Raw genomic sequence first — 16,833 nt, 5'->3', positions numbered from 1 at the left:
CTACATGCGTCTGTTTAAATCAAAATTAAGTAAATTTAAAAATTCTGTACGTCAATTATACGTGCTATATTTCAAGTGCTCAATAGCCATATGTGGCCAGTGACTACTGAACCGAACAAGGCAGACACAGAATATTTCTAGTATCAGAGAAAGTTCTATCAGGTAGCTCTATTGTAAAGAGTCAATAAGGGTTCAATTTGAATTTGTATACAATTATCATCAAAGTACCATGAGACCAGGAAGCAAGGAGGAAATCTTGAAGGCTAGTAATACTTTCTTGATGGTTTCAAGAACAGGCTGATGGATATGCTCAACTATATTCTCTGAAAGGTTTTTGGTAGCCTTGGAGTATTCAACATTTGCTATCTTCATCATACAAAAAACCACCCCAACTAAGCCAGGACAATCTTCTGATACTTCATATATAATTAATAGTGGTTAAGGAAATTTATATGGCAACTGTTTTTCAGAAGCTTTAATTCATACTTTTAATATTTAAAAAGGCTGCTGTTACGGCTGGCAGGAATAAAATTAAAACCACCAGCTGTGGTTTGTTTTTTGAGGAAAACACATAATATTTTATTTTGCTTTGTCTGTCGTCCTTGTAAATGTCAGAAATACAGAACTGAAATGTACTGAATACCCTGGTTTACTGTTAGAATCTTCTGAAAATGCTTGGCTTTTAATTAGACAAATATTTTAGTAATTCTTATTAGGAGGTCTTTCTTTTAAGAGTGATATAAAGCACACAGTTTTCAGATTTGCTTGGGGAAATAAATGTGGTAATATCCATTTGAATTCTTTATAATCTTTATTTTCTTTTCTTTGTGACAGTTTTCATCAGAGGATAGTCAAAGACAATTTTTAAAGAGGTAATAGTTTTTGAATCTATCACTTATTAGAATTTTGAGGCTCTTCCAAGAAATGTCACTCAATTGTTTAAATTGACCAGGTGTTTAGGCATACAGATCAAGAGTTTTGCTGAGACTTAAGTAGTTTTCATGAGACATTCTACAATCACAGCACTAAATTATAGAGTTTCCTTTTGATATGTGGCATTAATGTCATACCCTAGGATAACAGAACTTACTTGTCACAAAATTTACCTACAATGTGAGAGAACATAGTCTGACAATTTCATTTTTCTGATTATTTCAACTAGGAAAATTTTCATTCTATTTTTTAATATTTTTGCCTTGTAGGCAGTCAGCCACTAGTAATTAACCTAAGCACAAAGACTTAAATACAAAACCTTAGGCATTAAGTACCTATTGTATATCAGTACTTATTAATGTCATTCTAATCAAAATCAAATTATTTAAATCTAAGCAGTGTTACAGATTATAAAGAATTTCCTCATCATATTTCTCAAAGCTCACCATCATCTCACAATACCATTAATCTACTCTTGGTCTAATCACCCTAGAATATTCCTTTTACCGACTTATGGTATTGCCATCCTTCTCTACTCAGTCAAAAATCTCCATGAGGATAGTGACTTATTTGAATTAGATCCAAAGTGATGGAGGCCTTTCAAAATGTCGTGACCTTTCCATTGCCATACCATAACTAGATAATTTATTTCCTCAACTATGAATAAAAAAATCATAAAGTAGAGATGGGTTGTAATGTAGGAAATGTGGTGGGAACACCCTCATGGGCTTCCAGGACAAATGGGAAGTGGATGGAGATGGAGACGGCGTGGCAACTCCAGGTTCCAGGAATGAGTAGAAGAAAAACCCAAGAGAGGAACTTCTGGCACTTTGCAGTTTTGCCCAAGACAGTCCTTCCTTTTACAGAACAGAATGAGCAAATTAAATCAGTATCCCTACAACAGCCCAAGTAATATTTATGCAAAATTAACAACTGTCTATTAAAATGGTAGGTTTATGTCCAAAACAACAACATAAAAACATGCCAATAAAATTATTTGCAAATATATTTATAGTTCAAAACTGTAGCTTCAGTAAGATTAAAATAAATAGTGGAACCTCATATTTGCCAGTTCATTCACACTTCCCGCGCTCCTGTCATTTTATAACGTTCTGCCAGTATTTATCACAGATTGCAAAAAAGAAAAAAAAAAATCCCTGAATATGTAAAAATAGCAGCTGGTATTTGCCATTAACAATCGGGCAACTCCATAAATCTTTACAAACTCACAGAGAAAACAGAAGTGTGTGGTTTAAGATTGGTCAAAGTAAATTTTCATTCCATCTTAAAGCCAAAACATAATTTAAGTTTTTATTTTAAGCTATTATGCCTTTTTTCTGATAAATATTCCTGGAAATATTAATCCAATCATGTATTTTTGGTCACTACATCACATCAATGTTAACAGCAACATTTGGTAATTAATTTCCTAAAAATTGACAAGATAAAAATATTTTTAAAAAATTAATTCATTAAAAAAATTAAACTCGATGTTTACTACCACCCAAATAATTTAGCAATTTCTCTCAGTTCCAAATCTCAAATATTTCTTGGTTTTATCACATTTTCTATGTCCAATTGACACTGCCTGGGTAAATTAAGCCTAAAAGGCCTTCATAATTTCCAACCTCAATGACTATAGTTGTCTCCTGAATGCTTTTCTTGACGTTAATATCAACCTTATCAAATAATGTTGCCAGAATAATATGCATTAGTCTAAAGCCACAACTTGAATCATACATCTCCCTTGCTTAATACCCTGATGCCACAAGACTCTTCATGATCTGACCGTTACAGTATCCCTGACATACCTCCCACCCTGGGCCAATGCATGCACCATATCAACCTATGCCAAGCAGATCTCAAATTGCTTTCTTTTATATTTATTTCTTTGTCTTAGAAATGCTTTTCTCTCCGGCTTACACAGATACCTCCTCCAGATTTTTCAGGAATTAATTTAAATTCTATTTCATATTTGTAATCCCTCTTCAATATGCTTCTTCTCAAATGTCTCCAAGAGATTTTTTGTTGTTGTTATTCCACAAACCTGTTTCTGTGACCTCAAATTTCATCATTGACCAGAATTATCCATTTTATGGTCTCCCTCGATCAAATTAAACATCTGTCTGCAGAATTTCTACTACACTTTTGCTGTGGGTCAAAGCTCTAAACAAATTTGCTAGTAGTTTGCAAAGAATTTTCATTATTTTTATAAACACAAAAGTAATCAAAAGAGAAATGTAAGCATCTTTGGAGGCACTAATGTAATCTATTTCTGTATCCTTCATAGAGGTGATTTTAATATAACATCATGAGATATAAAATATCATGTTCCCTATTCTGTTCAAGGTCATTTGGTCATTGATTTCAAAGGAGTTGATGTTTTAAAGCAGTTTGACATCCTGCTTGTGTGTCTTTAGCGAGATTTAGTCAATACAGTAGGAAGAATCATTAGTTATTCAAGGTAAAACTTTCAAAAAATGCGACTAAGACACTTTGACCTTCTCTGAATCAGGAAATGCTCTGTGCATCTTTATGCTCTTTTAAATATAATTTGTCTAAACTGTCTAAAGTAAATCAAAAACTATCACTCAACCCTCTTAGTAAAAAGGGTAAATTTTAATTGCAGAACTTAAAACCTCACAATTAAAAGCTGTGCTGCTACTTAAAGCCAACACAAACACAGGAATGGAAGCTGATGCATACAAATTAGATTTCTTGACATATTTGTAATTCTGAAGGATTCTCTAAAGCATAGACCAGTTATATGCTTTAAGTGTTTTCATAAGGGAGGAATAAAATGGATGATTGTTAACATTTTTATAAAGTTTAGTCATTTACGTTCTTAGTAATAACTTCAGATCTTTTAACTGATGAGGTATTCATAACATACTTCAACAGAAAATAAGTATGTGAAAAGAAAAAAAATTCTTCATCCCCAAAAGGTATTTACACTCTTTTATTATTGTTTAAGATATGCAGTTTTGAAGTTATATTGAAAATAGTGCCACTAATTAATAAATAAAACAGAAAAAGACCTACCTAACATGTAAAGAACACAAGATAAGAAAAAATGAATGTCATTACTGCTAAAGATATAGTAACATCAATTTCCTATTCCTTCCAAACAAGAATGCATTGCCTTCTACATGGGACATCATTTTATTTAGTAATAACATCATTACAAAATATATGTGCTCAAATAATACAATTCTTCATTACCAAAACTAACGAGACAGAGGCACATAGAAATATATCAATAACAGAAAGGACATAAAGTGTAAGGTGATATTATAATTAAAAATTAACTAATATAAAAGTCCCATCTTTAAAAGAAGCTAAAGAAAGAAAAATTTAAACACCCACTTTTTGAGTGGTAAATCCCCTCATGCTCAGACTCCTTAGGGGAAAGAGACTGAGAAAAGAGTGGTGAGGATGAGATACTTTCCTAGTATTCTGGGAGGCCGTGGTAGAAATCACTGTGTGTGTGTGTGTGTGTGTGTGTGTGTCCAGGATGCAGCGATAGAGCGGAATCACCGGCCTGAAAGAAGACAAGACACAAAGGTGTAGAAAGCTGATTTGAAGACCAACTTTGCCAATTTCACAAATTTCCAGAGGTTAACAATAGTTAATATAATGACAACTACCACTCAGTGGGAGATGATTAAATGCCAGTCACTGTACTGGATACTTTGGTTATGTTAACTAACATTCTAAAAAAGTTATCATTTAGAAAGAATTAATCCATTTACAGCTGAGCGAAAGGTTAAATAAATATGAAAGAGGCTAGGATTTGAATTCAGGTTTATCTAAGGCCCAAAGCAATGTCCTGTTACACTATACTTCACAATAAAAGGAGAGTCCATTTAAGGAGATATTTTTATCATAAGCAACTACAATGTGTAAACCTTAGTAAGAATAATGGAATTTAGTGGAATAGTGAACCACTATAGCAAATCACTGGATTTGTGGGAGATTTTGTTTATTTTAAATGGATTGTTTTATGAAAGAATTTCATTCCTAAAGAATTCACTAGTTAAGGTATAAGTAATAAAATTGCCAAGATACACAATGGACTCAGGTGACTTTTTAAATTCTGAATAGGAAGAGAAAATACTATGAATTTGTCTCTAGAAATGTCTGTAGAAATGGTAGGGAAAAAAATGAATTGATTGCTCAATCTTTTAGCACAATGATATCTAAAAGCTCATATAGCTTCAACTTCATTATTTTTAACAAAATGCACTACGTTACAGTTACTTGTAGAGTACACAGTACCATAAATAATTTAAATTAAACTACACTTGTCAAAATAAATGAACAAGTAGGTTTTATGATGCAGTACATTTTATGATGCCCTTGATTCTTTAATTTGTGTGTTTTGCTTAGTTGCTAATTCCCAAAATACTATAATCTGCAATGGCTCTTGTACTCATTAGTATAGCTTACCAATGTCCCAGCTCAACAGGGAAATCAGTATGGTTCATTCTACTAAACCAGAACATTTTTTCAATAATATTCTGCAAATATTTTTATAAATATTGGTTTGAAGAAAATAGGAGAAATAGTTTACCTTCCTTCCATACTAACTCATCAACTCTATTCTTATCTAAGCTATCTGATTATATTTGGTAAGCAAAGAAGTTTCTTACTAAATTTATTAATTTTGTCCCAGTAAAATATATCAAAACTTAGATTATGTGTTTCTTTGATATTCTTTAATTACGTATATAAACATAAAACATTCTCTTTAAGACTGGTGCTACAGCCTCCAACAAAACCTAAGTAGAATTATCATCAAGCGAAACATTAAAATAATCAAAAAATATTTATTTTAAATTATAAAATGCTTAATTAATACTATACCAAAAAATTTATAAAAGAAAAATCTCATATTTCTATTATATATTACAGATTAAATATAAAAAAACAGGTTTCTATGACTAAAATATTTACTGAGATTAGTACAACTTCCAAATACTAGATATGGCCCATGCGTTTTTCCATCACAATTTATGAACTAACAAAAAGCAAAGCTCTCTCAGAAAGCTTACCTTTACAAACCACTAGTTCACTACTAGTTTACCATTTAATTATTTAATCTCCGACACCTTTGAGAGTATTTCACACCAAGAAACAATGGAGAAACTCTTCGAAAAATTACTGAGTATACTTAGGCTTTGGGTTTAGGAAGCCAGGAGTAGCCCCTCATTCTAAGCCTTCGCTAGTTCAGCTGCCATCTTGCTGCAGAGAGCAAGTAACAGGAAGGGTAATTGAAACGTCCTTTGGCGTAACCCCTGAAGCTCAGTTTCTACTTCTGTAAAGTGGGGTTAATAATATCTACATGTGAAGATCACATAAGTTAGTATTTGTTAAGAATATATTTGGACAAAGACAGTATGTGCAACCCAAACATTTCTTCCCCCATAAAATTTTGAAATAAAAAGAAGAATATATTTAGAAACTAAAAGTTGCTATATAAGCTATTAAAATATTTTTAAAAATCAATTCTTTTGGATCATAAGCATTTTTAAGTTAAAGCAGAATGAACTCAAGAGCTTTTCCTTCTATCCTGCCTCATTCCCGAGAAAGTCACTCATGTGTTTCCTCTCATGTATTTGAAATCTTTTAACACCTGACTTACAAATTAACATGGCCCACAGCTGTTTAAAATTGTGCTCCCACTACTAATTTCAATGATCATAGTGTTCTTCCACATAAATTTTACTTTTACTCAGGATTTATGATTTATTGATAGATTTTTAGTGGGTTGAACTCAAGGAATATATATTTAAATACAGGCATAAAGCTCTAATTTTATATGCATTTTAATTTAAAATATTAGTATGACTACTCTCAAGGATATAAATTGAACTGTCCTGGATCCTTGATCTCCACTTGTCTCTCTTACAGAATAATCAGCATAATACACTCTGATATGTTATGCATTTACATATCTATTTGTTATCTCAACTAAAAATCCTAAAGCTAGAGAATAATTTTGCACATTCACTACAACTGTAATTGTATTTAATCAACTTCTACTCTTAAAAGAAGTGTATTCTCCTTATATTGGTAAGTTCAGATTAAAGTCACTACTTTCTTTCCAAAATTATGTATTATAATTCGTAATAGAGGACAGGTCAATGGTGGTTAGGGGCCATCCAAATGGTACCATCATAAACATATATTAAAATAAATTAAATGGCAGTTCCCTGAAGTCCATTTCCAACTGATTCCAGCATTCAATACATATATCCAGTCAATGTGCATTTTATGTATTATTATATATTAACCAATCAAATGTACGCTACTATTTAATTTGGGATTTCTCTTAACAAGAAGAGGCTACAGTTGTTTGCCACTAAAAACAGAAACACCCGGAAAATACTTAATCCCACCCTATGACCAAATTTATTTTACAAAGATCTACATCACTTAAACTGCCATTGATGTTTAAATCACAATTCCACAAAAGTTAAGTGGTAAATAACAGCAGAGTCAGGCAGCCTCAAATCACAGGATCTGTTCCAGGCCCAAGTTTTTCGCAAGACGTGAAAATTCATCGTTACTCTTACACACCACCACTACCTAAGTCGAACTTCTTCTTTATACAGGGCTTCTACTAAAATGTTGTTTAGTTGTTTGGTATCTTAAACATATTCAGAATTTGCAAACAAATGTAATGGACTTTGACATTCAGACACATTAAGTGGCCTGTCTGAGGAGTCGGCAAGGTGGCAAAGCGGAGCAGAAGCAGCAGCGGACGTTCTGCAAGTTCACCTACCGCGCCGCGGACCTGGACCAGCTGCAGGTACGTCCTCCGCGCAGCTGATGCAGCTGTACAGCGCGCGCGGGCGGCGGCCCAACCCGGGCCTGCGCTGCAAGCAGCACTCACTGCTGAAGCGCCTGCGCAAGGCCAAGAAGGAGGCACCGCGCATGGAGAAGCCTGAGGGGGTGAAGACGCACCTGCGGGACATGATCATCCTGCCCGAGACGGTGGGCAGCATGGTGGGCGTCTACAACGGCAACACCTTCAACCAGGTGGAGATCAAGCCCGAGATGATCGGCCACTACCTGGGGGAGTTCTCCATCACCCACAAGCAGGTGAAGCACGGCCGGCCCGGCATCGGTGCCACCCACTCCTCCCGCTTCATCCCCCTCAGGTAGCCTGCTCAGCCAATAAAGACACTTCTTTAGTCCCTCCCCAAAACAAAACATTAAGTGAGTGCCTGCTATGTACCATGTTCTAGACACTGCACTGGGTCATCACGTGCATGCCAGTTCTAAGTAACGAGTTTTAGCATTTTTTCTTTCACAGAGAAAGAGAGACTAAACTAAACCTTTAAGTAACCTAAGTTTACTAAGTTAGTAGTCAAACTATTGTTTATAGAGCTCCTACTAAGGGTCAGACATTTTATGCACAATCATTGAATCATTTAATATCACAAAATCTTGCAAGGTAAATATTATCCTACATTTAGGATAAAGAAACCAAAGGTCCTATGTGCTGAGTCACTTGCCCAAGGTCTTATGTGATCGAGCTAGTGATCAATGCAGGTGAGTCAGCTCAGGAGCTCAGACTCAAGCTCAGTCCCACAACTCCTCTGACATCTAGACCCGTGTTCTCTCCTCCAGCCACAGATACCTACCCCTCTTTCCATTAATGGGGTTTCCTTTCTTCGTTCTGAAGGAGAATTCACTCTTGCTCTTCCAGCTCAAAGACAGTACAAATGGGAAAGGAAAGCAATCATAGTATGGAGCAGGTTTAAGAACAAACCTATGACATCATCTCCTTTGACTGGTTCTCAACGCAAGTCATCTGACAAACCAGTGACGTGCCAGAATATTCACACAGGCTAACATAGACAAAACTTAAACGCTTAAATTGTCTGAGGCACATCATGTCCATATTTAAATGGATGGCCCTTCTCCAATAATAATGTAAAATAATATACAAATTTATGATTTTTAGAGTTAGAAAAAACATAAGAGGTTATCTAATCCAGTGACTTCATTCTATACATCAAGAATCTTGAAGTCTAAATAGATAAAGATATCTGTCCCATATGAGATACTAATTTGGGGGCAAAATGAAGGTTTGAATTGAGACTTCAAGCCCTTAGCCAGTAAGTCTCTCCATGGTGATGTTGTATTCTTATAATTATTTGAGAGCAAAGGATAAAATTAATGCAAGTGATTAAAAAAGTGGATTATGATCCTCTCAACAAATAAACTGGCCCTATCTTCTAGCAGAAAATAAACTAGATGAACTGAATATAAATCTAAAAACTTTCCATCCACATTTTCATCGTGTTTGTCTAGCATGTTTAGTTTTCCTAAATAAGCATTTTTTAAAAATTACCTTTAGTTAATGAAACTTTCTGATTGTTGCCACAACTTTATACAAGTTTATAAATTATGCATTTTCCTTGCTAAACAACCCAACCTATAATAAATAAGTTGTTTACATCAATTCATTTACTACATATTATGATAATAAATATGTATTTGATTCTTTCTTCACATAATTTACTAAATACCTTGCATGTATAACTGTAGATTGGTATAATGAAAGAATAAAGTATCTTACCAAACATTTTTAAATGGGATGCTATTAATAACAGTGGCAAAAACCTGGCATCAGACAAGTGACATATAATTCAATACAACTAAAGTTTTAAAACATTAAAAACCAAAATTAGATTGTAATAGACCCTTTGGATTAAATCAATGCAATTAAGAATATGATGAAGTATCCAGTTATCTGTTTTCTGAGCCTTTGAAAGTGGAAATATTAATGAACTATACAAGAAATTAGTGCTGACTAGATTAATTGCCATAGCAATTGTCATATTATAAATATGTTATTTGTGACAATTATGCATCAAGATAATGCATGTGTTGCCACATTATTTGAAATCTTTAGATTCTGAAGATAAGATCAAGTATTTTTTTTAAATTTCCAGCATTATTGCACATTTTAGAGGAGGAATTTGAAATTCTGTACTAACAAAGCATATGTTTTTAAAAGTTTACCAGCACTTCAACTAATAAGTTGGGGGAAATTAAACAGTAAAAATGCAACCTGAGGAAACCTCAACAGGAATGTAAACTAAACGGGTGGGGAGGTCTGTAGGTGTCAATCAAGAACAAAATGCAACTGTCAAGCTTGCTTTGCTAACAAACTGTCACATCAACAATATGGAGTTAATGACTACAAATTAACTGTATACCAGATGCTTGACACTTTGTTATGACACTTAGCAAGCTAGTTGACATTTGGGGATCAAAGCTTCTTTAATTACACTTTGTATAACATGTGCAACCTTTATGCTAATGTCCAAATATTCCTTGGAGCAAGACTGTCCAAGTAAAAACGACCACAGACTGTTTTCTAGGTGTGGGTTTGAAAGTATTCATGTGGCTCTTAAAAAAAAAAAAAAAAAAAGGAAGTAGCTGAGTGAGAGCCAGGCTTCAATGCACAATGTTATTCATTATTACCATTGCCTAAAATAACACTGTTTCTTAACTTGGTGAAGCACTTTTTCTTATAAATAGACAGTCTGTGAGATAATACATTTTCAAACAAGGTGGTAATAGCATTTATAGCCATTTATAAAAGGAAACACAACTAGGCATATCAGAATTTAAAGTAACTGGAAAAGGTATTAAAGAGCAGAGTGATAAGAAAAATAATAACTGCCTTTCGGAACACTGGTTTGAGTGATTCTTCAAGTCTTTTTTTAGGAAAATGGTTTGACATTTTCCCAAGTAAATAAAACTCAATAAATGATAAAAGTAAAATTTCACAGATATAATACTGAATACTAAACATGTATAACCTTGAACATAGGCTATGTTAACAAGACAGAAGGTTAACATTTTTTTCAGGTCTTAAAATAAGCTCAGATTAACCAAAACTAAGATTGTCTTAAAATTGACAAAATTTATAAAACAGCTAAAGAAAATCAAAGAGGCAAATAAATATTATTGAAATATTTATTTCAATAAAAATATCTACATATCTATATTCATGAGTTAATAATGTAATAAAAACAGGAATATAATCAGAGCTTTCTTTGGAAATGATATTACCTTGGTGTAAGTGACAGGAAAAGCAAAAGGCTGTTATGAGATTAGTGGCATATGACCCTTTATTCCATTTTTTCCTGGACTGAACTTCTTGCTTATAATTATAATATGTGAAGAAATATAAAGGTGAGGAGAAAGGAAATATATACTATTAGGACTAGAAATGACACTGAAGTTCAGCTAGTCCAACTTTTTCACTCTACAGATAGGAGAAACCACGGCCCAGATCTGTGGAACTGTCCAAGTTGCAGAGTTATAGATGTGCTGTATATCAGATCCCAGGACCGTAAATCATGTAAAGCGCTGTTTCTAGTACAACACTCTGGCTCTCTTTCCATTGTTACAGCTCCAACACAGAGAGGTATCTAAATGCAGTGCAATCCTGCCAGTTGGTGAGTCAGTTATTGAGTACTTATTGCTCTCAGAAAATGGGAAGCACTCTTCTGGGGGAAAGTGATCCTACTAACACACCAGGGAACTAGACCTGCACCAAGCAAGATAGCAGCCACCAGCCACATGTAGCTCTACTGTGCACTTGAAATGTGACTTCTTGAAATGTCTAGATGGCACATGTTATAAGTATAAATGATACATATCATTTCAAAGATTTCCTATGAAAAACAGTATATGAAATATTTAATATTTGTTTATATTGACTATATATTAAAATGCCAATATTTCGGATATACTGAGGAAGTGAAATATATTATTAAAATTAATTTCACCTATTTCTTTTAATTTTTTTAAAGTGACTACTAAAAAATTTAAGGCACATTTATGCCTCCCATTATACTTCCATTGGGCAGCTTTGAATTAGACCAACACAGTCTTGCCCTCAAGACACTAGAAGGTGTGGAGATAAGAAACAAGTAAGTAAAATAAACACATGTTACAATTAGGACAAACAGGGTGGCCTGATACAAAGAAACCCAGGTGTGGGTGTGCTTCCACTAGGTGGCCTGTGAAGGTCACTCTGCAGAAGTGAGTGGAGACTTGAAAAATGAAAAAGACACTGACAGAGGAATGAGTTCAGTGAATGCAAGATCAGAGAGGAGGTTACTGTGGATGCAGCTTGATCATAGGTGAGGTTGGAGAAAGCAGTATGGACAGGTCATGCAATGCCTGAAAGTCCCAAGAAGGAGTTTGGATTTACTTTAGTTGTAGTGTGAAGTCACTGTAGGCTATGAATTATCATCTCCAGGGCTGTGACCCTTATCCAGCCACCGCTATTCCTTGCCTCTTCTAGGTAACGGCTTCCTCTTTGGTCATCCTGTCTCTACTCTCGCACTGCCACTTCACGGTTCGTCCTCCAGGTTAGGCAGGCATCAACAGTAACGAATACTCACCAGTATTTCCAAAGGTATTATTTTTACCTTCCAATTAGCAAAAACAATTCAAAGTAAACACATGTATTTGTTGAAAGTATATTCTGCGTTGGGGTTTGGACAATATAGAAGCTTGGTTTTGACCCAGATGCCAGATTGTGTTTTTTTAATCTATACTAACCTTTGGAAGCATATTTTCACGCTAGGTCCTCATTCTAGTTTCCTAAATACATATTCAGGAATCATGAAATTCTAAGAAGGGACCTGCATCCATCAGGGTCTCCATAGAGAATACGATCCCCTCAAATGTTGTACCTGAGGAGTGTTAGGTGATGCAGGGAATATTTTCAAAAGTATCAGCAGACTTGAAGCAAACCGGTAAGAGAAAGTGTGGCTACCAGGTGTGGGACACCTCAAAGCGCAAGGAAATGGACCAGTTACTGCAACTGGAGCATGTGGCTGGAGCTGTAAGAAAAGGTCTCCCTGCAACAAGTGTGAGTCTGAAGGAAAAATGAAGCCACCTCTCACCAAGGCAGCCGGAAGAAAGGAAGGGAAATAAATGCTCCGACCTCCCTTTCTCCTGCCTCTCTCTCTTCCTGAGCTGCAGCTGGCACTTTGCATTGACTGAGCACATCCAGAAGCCAGAGGGCAAGGGAGGCCAATAAGACAGTCCATAAAAATCTGGCTCCCAGAGGACAGAGCCAAGTGGTAGAGATGCAGTGTGGATCTGGAGGGCCACATGGAAAATATCCAGCATGGAACTTAATAGAGTGTCATGGGACTGTCTCTCCTTTTATTTTATATGGTCCTGGCCTAAGATTAGCAGTCTCCAGCTGGAAGTCTTTTTCATGGTCACAGGTATCACAGGGTACTTTTCTGGTGGGTGTGAGAAAGGATGAGGAGCCATTCCTTTCTCTATACCCTTGTCTCCTTCCACCAGCAGAAATGTAATAGGAGTGTACAAACTACATGCTCCATTACTGTCAGAATAAGAATGAGGGAATAAAAATTAGGGAATGTAAAGGCTGTTTCATCATTTATTTAAGAAACATTAATTTATTCCTTGCAAAGTGCCAGGTGCTATTCTCAGCACTAAGTATCCAGTAGTAAAAAAACAAAGTCCCTGTTCAAGAGAATTTACAAAAAAGACCAGAGAGCGAGGAGAAGACAAAACTAAGAAACCATATAAGATAATATCAGATATTGATAAGGCTAAAAAACATAACATAATACAATGTAATAAAGGGTTCTGGAGTGAGAAGATGTGGGGGACATTAGCTAGGATGGACCAGATATGGCCCAGTTTCATTTAACTGACACCTAAAGAATAGGACTGATGTTAATCACAGAAAGACACGAGGGGGCAAAGTTTCTGTGGAAGAAAAAGAAATACTAAGTCCAGTGGATCTACAGCACTGTCAGAGAGGTTGACCCCGTTTGCCAAGGGGCCTCAAGGAAGCCTGCCCTGGTTGCTACTCCCCGCTCTAGCATCCGGACAAGGAGAGGGATGCTTCCCTGCACCCGAAGTCAGTAGCAGCACCCCCTGCAACTGAGAGGATGCAGCTGCTTGCGAGATAACGCTAATTCCCAAAGATGTCACAGAGTCTAGCTGAAGCCTTGGTTAGGACTTTCTAGACCATGGTAGAATGTTTGAATTCTATTCCAAGTGCTAAGGAATGCATTGGAGGTTTTGAAGTTTTAACTTTTAAGTTTCACGTAATGTTGTTCTGATGGCTTTGCTTCAGACTAACACATTAAATCATCAGTTTAAAAAAAAACACGGAGTTCAGTATATGCCAAATTAAAACATTAATATATATTTTGGGAAATGTAACTCTAACAAGGAATAATCATAAGTAGAGCAACACACAGTCAAAAATCCACACTGTAATGTAGAAAAAGCATTAGAAATGTTATTTTGTAATAGATCCTTTTCCTAGTATGCTTTCTATAGAGAAAGGAGAGGGTTATCAATTATCCTCTAAAAACTGTTCTACCAGAGTGGAAGGGAAACTATATCAAAATGGCACAACCAAAAGAAGGAACAAAATGGAAGGAGAAAGGTCTTTCAAGTTTCTCTTCTTATGACCTCTTTGTACCATCAATCATATCTCAAGTGAAAAAAAAAAAAAAAAAACCCTAAGTATGAACCTTGCCTATCTAATACCAGAGTTCTAGACCTAAACAGAGACCAATAAGATAAGATAGCTTTACTACAGAGTGCCCGAATCTGTTTGTTCATGAAGACACAGCATGAGAAAGCTAAGACTAATTGGAAAAGTTCATAAATGAACATAGTAGAATATGTATCCTCCAGACCCCTAATCAAACTATCTGGAGTGATGGCCCCAGTCAAGAGAGCTTATCCACGTCTCTAATTTGTGAACATGGTTTCAGGAGACTAATCCTTTTACGTGGTGCTTAGTTCCCTTTAACTGATTTAGTGTTAATATTTTTTTCTACTTCACTAGAATTGAAAAATGACTTACTCTATCCACTTCCATTCATGATTCCACTATGAGACACAGTTTTCCTCTCCTTTAGGTTTACAAAGCCCCTCTAACATGCCTCAGCTCTCTCATCTGTAAATTGGGGGAAGTTGAGTAGGTAATCCTCAGATCTCTTCTCAGCTTGATTATTTTAACATTTTAAATATCAAATAGCCAGTTAATTTTAATTTTTTTCTCTACGTTAAGTTGCAACTGTTTTCTTCACCATACTCAGCCTTTAATTTCTACTTGGTATGATCCTGTAAGTTAGGAATGCCTAAGGCCTATGTTAGTTTATTTTTGTTTTTAGATCTATGCACTTAGATAATGAAAGTATGACTCTATTTTTTAAGTTAGAATAATACACAATTTTCATTTTGGCTTCTCAATCCCACCATCATAAAGTGTTTAAGATATATGAAATCTCTTTACCATAGCATTGTTTAATAATTCCCTTTTAGTAGCTGTTAAATAATAGAAATACTGTTTACTTCCTTTACCTCCTTAAAATTTAAACCAGCATAATTATATATACATACATACATATAAACTATACACACATATATAAAATTATATTGAAATCCAATTCTAGATGTGCCTGTGATTCATTTAGTATCATTTATTAAAATACCCTATGATAAATAAATAATCCCATGAGTAGAAAGGAAATGTGACCTCCATTGTACTTATAGAGAACAGAACTAGTCATAAAAGACCAAAATTGTATCTTGTAGAATATTATATAAATTAATAGCTATCCTACCTGTAAAACAGCAAGAGTAAAATGAAGTATGTGTTCATTTTCTTAAAACCTTCATAACGGATTTCTTAAGGAAAAGTGCAAGATGACTGTTTTGCTGGGCTCTCGTAATTCTTGTGTATGTTTTTATATCTAACATACGGCATGTTTCCAAAAAGTTCTAATGAATGTAGAAAGACATTTACTGAAGAAAACTTTCCTTGATTACAGTTAATTTTCTTAATACAAGGATTTCTAAAGACAGCTCTATTTTAGTTATGTAAAGCATGTAAAAAGTGGCATATGCTCAAGCAAAACTGAATTTGAAATTAACCTGTCACTTTAGACACCACAGTTTTTAAGATGTAATAGTTTTTCAAAATCTCCAAGCTCTAATAACTGGCTAATAGTCCACTAGGGCCTTATGTAATATCAAAGGAAAGATGGAGAGAATTAAAGAAAAATAAAACATCTCTTGCTTTCATTATTGGTAATTTCATACTTCTACAAAATAGAACAGAAATAAAATCATAATTTAAAATAATCTATTATGCATAAAAATTAAGAAACATTTATTTACATACATTAGAACATATAGTTTCATAGCTATTAAAAATCTACAGAAAATTTATCTCCAAGGTACTATATCCCGGAAAATAACACAGTACCACAACAAAGGTGGTGGCATGCCCTGACTCATGATTTTTTGTAAAGCTGAGTATCATTAACTGTGTTCATAAATAAGAAAAATAAAATATTCAAAAATTATTTTTATATGCCATACATATGCATAATAAACAAGAGCAGCACTTTCATTAAAACACCCTCTTCTATAAGCTGTAAAGATAAGACAACAAAAGTATTCAATCTTTTGTTTCCATTAAAAAAAAAAATCTAGCAATCAGAGTTATTCTACTTATTAAGACAAGGGAAAGGGTCACTGTGTTCACAGTGGAAATTAAAAGGATTTCATCTCTTAGCTAAACCTCCTGTTTCTAGATGCATGCACATAATGATACTAAAAAATGACAATGGAACTTCAGAGAGCTATTGAGCTATGAAATGAAAAGCCTCATAAAGACAAGTGATTAACTTATTTAAACTTTTTCACTGATGCACTGAGAAATACATTTCCTTTTATTTCTGGTATTATAATCAAAATCATCATATAATTAAACACTTCTGGACGTTAAACCTGTATCTAAAATATGGAACAGCTGAAAAAGTCATTTAATGTATTATACCACAGGTA

General features: G+C 34.6%; 1 protein-coding gene and 1 pseudogene across 4 annotated transcripts in view; one reads left to right on the top strand and one right to left on the bottom strand.

Annotated features, from left to right (window-relative positions):
• The window catches only part of DACH1 (dachshund family transcription factor 1), a 405,982-nt gene that overhangs the window by 347,188 nt on the left and 41,961 nt on the right, over positions 1–16,833 (bottom strand). The window lies entirely within an intron of this gene.
• LOC138382867 (small ribosomal subunit protein uS19 pseudogene) lies at positions 1,619–8,115 on the top strand (annotated as a pseudogene).

Source organism: Eulemur rufifrons, chromosome 4, assembly GCF_041146395.1.
Source record: "Eulemur rufifrons isolate Redbay chromosome 4, OSU_ERuf_1, whole genome shotgun sequence".
NCBI lineage: Eukaryota > Metazoa > Chordata > Mammalia > Primates > Lemuridae > Eulemur > Eulemur rufifrons.
This window is presented reverse-complemented; position numbering and strand designations above follow the sequence as displayed.